General features: G+C 41.8%; 1 long non-coding RNA gene and 1 pseudogene across 1 annotated transcript in view; one reads left to right on the top strand and one right to left on the bottom strand.

Annotated features, from left to right (window-relative positions):
- The window catches only part of LOC137214765 (zinc finger protein 665-like), a 349,647-nt pseudogene that overhangs the window by 278,784 nt on the left and 63,605 nt on the right, over window positions 1-7,258 (bottom strand).
- Window positions 3,134-7,258, top strand: part of LOC137214919 (uncharacterized) — a 36,048-nt gene continuing 31,923 nt past the window's right edge. The window contains exon 1 of the long non-coding RNA XR_010939071.1: window positions 3,134-3,574. This is a non-coding gene — a long non-coding RNA (uncharacterized lncRNA). The remainder of the gene's footprint in view (window positions 3,575-7,258) is intronic.

Below are 7,258 nucleotides of genomic sequence, written 5' to 3'. Positions count from 1 at the left end.
GTTACAAACGCTAAACCTGCAGACATCAATAGGATAGGGACTGTTACAAAAACTCTATACACACATGCTTGACAACATACATGAAATGGTAAAAGCGGAACTGACCACAAATCACCCGTGTGAAACAGATCATTTGAATAAATACTTTGAATTACAGAGTGAACGTGTATTTTTGTCTGTATAGGAATTACTGCGATGTGAAATACAAAACTCTCGTTGGTTAGAATGAGCAATTTCATTCGCACACCCTACAGCACAGCATTTCTGTTTCTATTCACCATTGTGCTCAGTTGCAGAGACTCATAAGGACAAGACCTGGGGTTTGAGGCTTGGAGGACTATGGCATGTGTTACTTTAGGTCACTAACCATTGCTTTAAAAAGAGCAATGTTTAAAAATTTTTTTTTTATATAAATTGCATTGTTCTTTATTTTTTGCTTAGGCATTTTACTTATTTGCCTTTTTAAAACCATCTTTCCCTCATCCCAGTTTTATAATTGTCATATATTAACTTTAAACTACAACAGAATGGTCTTACATATGTTGTGAAATGATTGCCGAAACAAGTTTACTTAGCATCCATCATCTCATATCGGTACGATGAAAAGAGAAAAGAAACAAACTTTTTTCCTTTTAATGAGAACTGTATTGTTTAAAATACTTTATTCCACACTTGTGATGCATTACATTCAAATACCTTTGAGAAAAACTTGTTTACATCATAATATACCTAAATCAGTAATGAATGTCTAAATGTAATGTAATTTCAGATTATACATTCATTTTGAGGGTAGACAGTTTTATTTTTAAAATTGTAATGTATCTTAGCTCTTTTCTCTGTTCTTTATCTCAGAAAGTTTTGTCAAATGTGGATAATAAAGCCTGTAAAACATGAAGTCATTGGGATTTATTTTTACCTAAAGTATTAATGAAGTTTGCAGTATTTCTGCAAAGGCATTTTGTAGGGAAGTATATTCTCTTTAATATGAACTCTATAGAAAGTAAAACTAGATTATCAACTATCAAATAATTTCATTTCTATCGTCAGGAATTTTTATGGCAGTATCTGTCACTTAACATCTACTAGGTATGTTCTCTCACATCCTTACATGTGAAAGATTTCATGTGCAGGAAATGGTAATCATTTGAAATGTATTGTTTGGCTAGGCTAAGTAGCGTATTTAAATATTTTCACATAAAAATGAGCAGAATGTCTTGGCATGGCACACATGAATAGAAGAAGAAATGTCATCACATTTATAAAAGATCTAGCGACTAGGATAGACTTTAGGATCTTTATAAGGTAGATTACTTTGTATTATGTAATATTGCTAACTAGTCATCTTGGCAAGAAAGGCATTTCAGCATGGAGTTGATAGTGGAATTTTTCAGCAAACACAGAACACTACAGGAGAAACTAATTATAGGCAGAAGTCATGAATCCATTTTGTTCCTGGTGAGTTTTGTTTTAATAACAATTTCAAGGCAGCAAAATGGACATATTCACAAGAAAAGGACATGTCCTCAATCACAATAGATTTTGAAACGTCTCTGGTAATATTAAGGAACAGATGCAAATTATTAATGGTCAAAAATGTGAAAACACAACGATCTTGTTTGACCTGTGTATATATATTAAACCCTGCGCTAGAAAACTAAAGAGTATACAGTTTTGAGCACAGATGGAACAACTAAAATATTCACCACTGTCAAATTTAGGTAAAGAGATTTTATTCCAAAGGATTATGACAGTAGAGAGAGTGCTGCAACCACAAAATCTGAAGTCTCAACAACCAGACAGAAAAGAACTTTTCATTTATACTGAGCGCTAAACAAGTCTAGGAAAAAAATCCCATATGCAGAATAAATGAGCAGGTGGCATGACGCACAGTTGATCAGGGAACGTTTTACCCTTAAGTCACCTACTCTTGGGAGTGGATGGTGTGGCAACAGGCTTCTTCTGAATTACAGTGCTCAAGCGTGGTCCAAAATTCAGGGGCCTTGGGAGAGGAGAAAAACGTAAGTAAATGTTGCTTAAATCATGTTTACAAGCATTGTTCTGAGTGATCAATGAGGACAATTCAGTAATCGTTGACGAGGCAAAGGGTGGGATTTTGGAGGGTCTGTATCGGATGGTTCCTAAGTAAACAAAGGGGCCAACGTAAGTCTCATTGAAACTAATGGGGAAGAGTGGTTCTTAGTAAGCTGTTAAAAGGGGAAAGGAATCCTTTTACCTTTGCTGTTTTCCAGAGTTACAGAATTAGACTGAAGTCCAATGTCACTATATAATGACACCAAGGAAAATTCAAAAGATAATGTATGTTAATTTTGAAAATTTGAACATTAGACAGTTTTTGAAGCTAGTGATGTTATCGAAAAATCTTACGGAATAAAGAACAAGTAAGAATAGCCACAAAAGAGAAGCCAAAAGAAAGTGGCGATCCATAGGAGACATGTTTATTCATTACTGGTAGATCAATGAAGTTAAAAATTCAGAAATATGCCAAAGTGCACATGAAAAGTTAATAAGTAGCAAAACCTACAGTGGAGACATTAATATTCGGGAAATGGAAATTCCTGTCACAATAAGAAAGGGTCTTATTCATCACATCCTATGGCAAGATAAAGGTCAAAGGGTATAAAAAATAAAATATGGTTGAAACACACCATTATAAAGCAATTATGCTCCAATAAAGATGTTAAAAAAAAAAGACAACATGAAGAAGGAGGAAAAAAAATACGGTTGAATTATTCAGTAAGGCTTGGTTCTCAAGCACCTGACTGTGTAGCCAGTTACTTGCTCACAGCCTCCAACAGAGCCCCTTAGACAATGCCAGGTTTGGGGTTGAAAATTTTCCTCAGTGATTTTTTTTTTTTTTTTTTTTTGTGTTCCTCAGTGATTTTTGATGCCTCCAAGTGAATGGCGAACAGAAGTGAAAATTATGCTCTGCAGGGAAGTGAGTGCAAAATGGCACATTCCGCAAGGCACAATTTTGCCTTTCCTGTCACAGTCCAGTTTCCATCACCTACTCTAAAACTCAGGCTTTCGCTTAATAAGAACGTATTAACTGCCTGGGGTCTCAGAAGTTCCCGGATCAGGCCCCGCCCACAACCTCGAGACCCGCCCCCTCCCCCGGTCCCAGAGCTCTCAGCGCCTCGCGGCTCAGAGGACCCTCGTCTTTGCTCGCAGAACGTTCTCACCTCTCCGCTTCTGCACCTAGCCTGGCTCCAAAGGACACCAGACCAGTTCAAAGGATCCAAAGTAGAGAAGCAGAACCTCTCCGTTGGGAAGAGGAGCAGACCAGAATCTCCCAAGTGCGGGTTCGAAGGCCACACCCGGCGTCCACAGGCTGCACCCAGCCATCAAACACCGCTTCCACCCACCGGAACGTCCTTTGACGCGCCGCTTAGTGGCCCCGCCCTCGACCCGCCTCCTTGCGCAGGCGCAGTGAGGTGCAGACCCAGAATAAGAGGCGCGCTCTCGCGAGTGAGTCTCGGTTTTTCGGTCCGAAACTAACGGCGCTATGCAATCTTCAGGCCCCGCTTCTCCACACCTCGGTTTCGGGGGTGTCCCGGTAAGTTAAACCTCCCTGAACGCGGTCGTCGCTCTCGCTCTGAGTCCGCCCTTTTCGCGTCTCGCGGCGTCGGCAGAAGACTCTGTTCGGTCCTGGGAGTGTGGGTCCGGTTCCGGTTTAAATCGCTCTGAGGAGGTGCCGGCCCCAACTTTCTGCTGTCGGTCCGTAGAGACACTGGCCTCCTGCAGCGACGTTTTCCTACTCTGACTCCCTTTCTCAAACCTTTGTGTGACTCCCGGCTCCCCTCCCCACCCCCACTCCTCAGTACTGTTGCCATCACCCCCTTTCTTTGATGGCTCATTGAGTCATGACAGTTGATGTATCCTCACACTTGTTTTACCTTTAATCTCAGAAGCCACTGGGTATGTTTTAAATGTCCAAATTACTTTCACTCTAAATTTCATTGTTCAGATTCTGAGGTTTCTGCTGTATTCTGTACTGGAACTATTCTCTTATATGTGGTAGATAACTTCACTATGCATGTGGTAAGGATGTTGATCACCTTTTAACACACAAAACCTAGTTTAACCAGTTAGTTTAACATTCAGTAGCTTCTTTCTTCCCTTAAGTGATCTCAACTAGTGAGCTCTGAGTTTAAGTGTCCAACTAAGTAGATTGTCCCCTCAAGTCCCCTTTGTCCTTTCTGTGCAGGTGTCCTTTCTGTGCAGTTAACTGATGGGCTGGATTTGTTACTGACCTGGGTTCTTGGACTCTAATCAGTAGAAATTGATAACAGGCCAGACGAAGAATTCAGGCAAAGCTTTATTGGGACTCGTGCTGCAGCACAAGTGAGTGAGAACAAGAAACAGGTGCCCTTGCTCGCCCGCCTGATGGGGGTGTGTGGTGCGAGCTGGTCCCTTAAAGGGGGTGAGGGTAGGGGCAGATCGGTGGGTCGGGCCTGAGGTGTAGCTTGGGTGGTCTGCCCACCCCCTTGGTGGTGCTGGGTGCAGGGATCATGTGCAGTACCCTGCTTTTGCTCTCAGCACCTCAGAAGTGGCAGTTGGGTTTGGCCTTTTTGTTTCTTATTGTTCATAAGCTGTTTGCCCAAGCTGTGCATGTATGCAGTTATTTTTAGTGCCTTATGGCTTCTTTGTATTCCTTGTTCAGGACACCTCTGTCCAGGTGCAGGCACTGTAGTCAGGGGCCCCAGGTTCCAGCCTTTTCTAGATTGATGTGAAACTTTGTTCCCACAGAACCCATGTGTTCATGATGAAGAGATTGTTAGGGCTTATCTCCACAGGTGACCCTCTTTCTTGTTTTTCTGGAGGAATAACTATTTGTAATTTCATATTTTTGACTATAATGTTTTCTGGAAAAGAGGAATTAAACGTTTGAATTTGATTAAACCATGAAAGAGAAGCTTCTCTTGCTCAGGAATATGAAAGGTAATCTGGAATTAGGACATTTAAACCCTTTCTACCTAAACCTATCCAGGCTGCCACTTCTACCCAGTTCTGCTCACCTAACTCAGATATCTTCAGGGTTAACTTGGTAAAATTTCTCCCCCTCCGAGCCTCAGTGTACCCACCTGTGACATGGAGAAGATAGAGGAGACCAGTTTGCCCGGTTATAACTGAAATTTTAAACACGTTCCAGTCTACCAACAATTATGAAAAAACACTTAAAAAAAGAGGCAGGGGCATAGGCCCAGAGTTGGAGGCATACCTTTTTCTCAGCTTGTCTGTATCAGGAGTAAATCATAAGTTTGATTGTGTCATCTCTTGCCATTAAATCCTTTTATGGTTTCCCATCACCCTCGGGACAAACTGTTCAATATCGCTCCAGCAGGGAGCTCTGGAGATGGGGTGGCCCCCCAGATTTGCTCCCAATTATTGTATCAGATGGTAACTCCATTCACAATCCCTGTTGATCCAGGGGGCAGAGACTTAGCTCAGTCAATTCCACGTCCTCCTCTTAGCTTTCAAAAAATGGGGGAAGAATTTCTGTCACCACATGGTGCTTTTTAAAATAGCTATTATTAACAGTACTATTTTCCTCTCCCCCTTTCTACTGTGGCTCATGCCATCCTTTTCTAAATTTGATGTATCCTCACACTTGTTTTAACTTAATCTCAGAACCCAGTGGATATATTTTTTAAAATATTTATTTGGCTGCGTCTGGTCTTAGTGGCAGCACATGGGATCTTCAGTCGTGGTGTACAGACTCTTAGTTGCGGCATGTGGGATCTAGTTCGCTGACCAGGGATCGAACCCAGGCCCCCTGCATTGGGAGCACGGAGTGTTAGCCACTGGACCATCAGGGAGGTCCCTGGATATTTTTTTTTTTTTTTTTTGCGGTACGCGGGCCTCTCACTGTTGGGGCCTCTCCCGTTGTGGAGCACAGGCTCCGGACGCGCAGGCTCAGCGGCTGTGGCTCACGGGCCCAGCCGCTCCGCGGCATGTGGAATCTTCCTGGACCGGGCACGAACCCGTGTCCCCTGCATCGGCAGGCGGACTCTCAACCACTGCGCCACCAGGGAAGCCCCCTGGATATTTTTTAAATTTCCAGATTGTTTTCCCTCTAAATTTTATTGTTTAGATTATGAGGTTTATATGCTTTTTATCCTAACTTGGAACTATTCTTTGATGTCTGGTAAATAACTTTACAGTATTTCACTGTGCGTGTGGTTAAGGATGTTGATAATCTTTTAACACTCAAAACCTAGTTTAACTAGTTTAACATTCAGTAGCTGCTTTCTTCCCTTAAGTGATTTGCTAAATTAGTGAGCTCTGAGCTGAAGGCTCCAGCTAAGCAGATGCTCCCCTCTAATCCCCTTTATCCTTTCTGTGCAGATGTTGAAGGATGGGCTGGATTTTTTGTTTGTTTTTAATTTTTTGGCCACGCCAGACGGCGTGTGGGATCTTAGTTCCCTGACCAGGGATAGAACCCGCACCCCCTGCAGTGGAAGCGTGGAGTCTTAACTACTGGACCACCAGGGATGTCCCAGGATGGGCTGGATTGATGTGGAATTTTGTTCCAACAGAGCCCATGTGTTCATGATGAAGAGACTGCTCAGAGTTCATCTCTACAAGTGACTCTCTTTCATGGTTTCCTGGAGTAATAACTATTTATAATTTTGTATTTTTTATTCTGTTTTTTTGGGGAGTGGAGGAATTAAATGTTTGAGTTTGATTAAACCCCTGAAAGAGAAGCTTCTCTTGCTCAGGAATATGGAAGTTAATCTGGAATTAGGACAAACTCTTTGTATTTAAACTTATCCAGGCCACCACTTACACTCAGTTCTGCTCACTCAACTCAGACTTCTTCAGGGTAACTTGGTAAAATTACTTCCCCTCTGAGTCTCATGTGCCACCTGTACCATGGAGAAGATAGAGCAGACCAGGTTTTCAGAGTCTGAGCAAATGGGATCCCTGAAATGATTTTGAAAATTGGTCTTGTGTTTGCATTTGGCAGGTTTTTTGGATGTGTGCCCAGTTATCATTAGAATTTGAAACATATCCCAGTCCTCCAACAATAATGAAATCCACTAAGAAAGAGGCAGGCGCATAAGCCCAGAAAAAGAGGCATGACTATCAGCTTCTTTCTCTATCTATGAATCGTGGGGTAAATCTTTTTTCTTTTTTCTTTGAGACCTGTGATGGTTTCATAGCGTATGCAGATGTCAAATCACTGTTTAGTATATTCGAAACATGTATTGTACATCAATTATACTTCAAAAAAATA

The sequence above is a fragment of the Pseudorca crassidens genome, chromosome 20 (genome assembly GCF_039906515.1).
Source record: "Pseudorca crassidens isolate mPseCra1 chromosome 20, mPseCra1.hap1, whole genome shotgun sequence".
Classification (NCBI taxonomy): domain Eukaryota; kingdom Metazoa; phylum Chordata; class Mammalia; order Artiodactyla; family Delphinidae; genus Pseudorca; species Pseudorca crassidens.
This window is presented reverse-complemented; position numbering and strand designations above follow the sequence as displayed.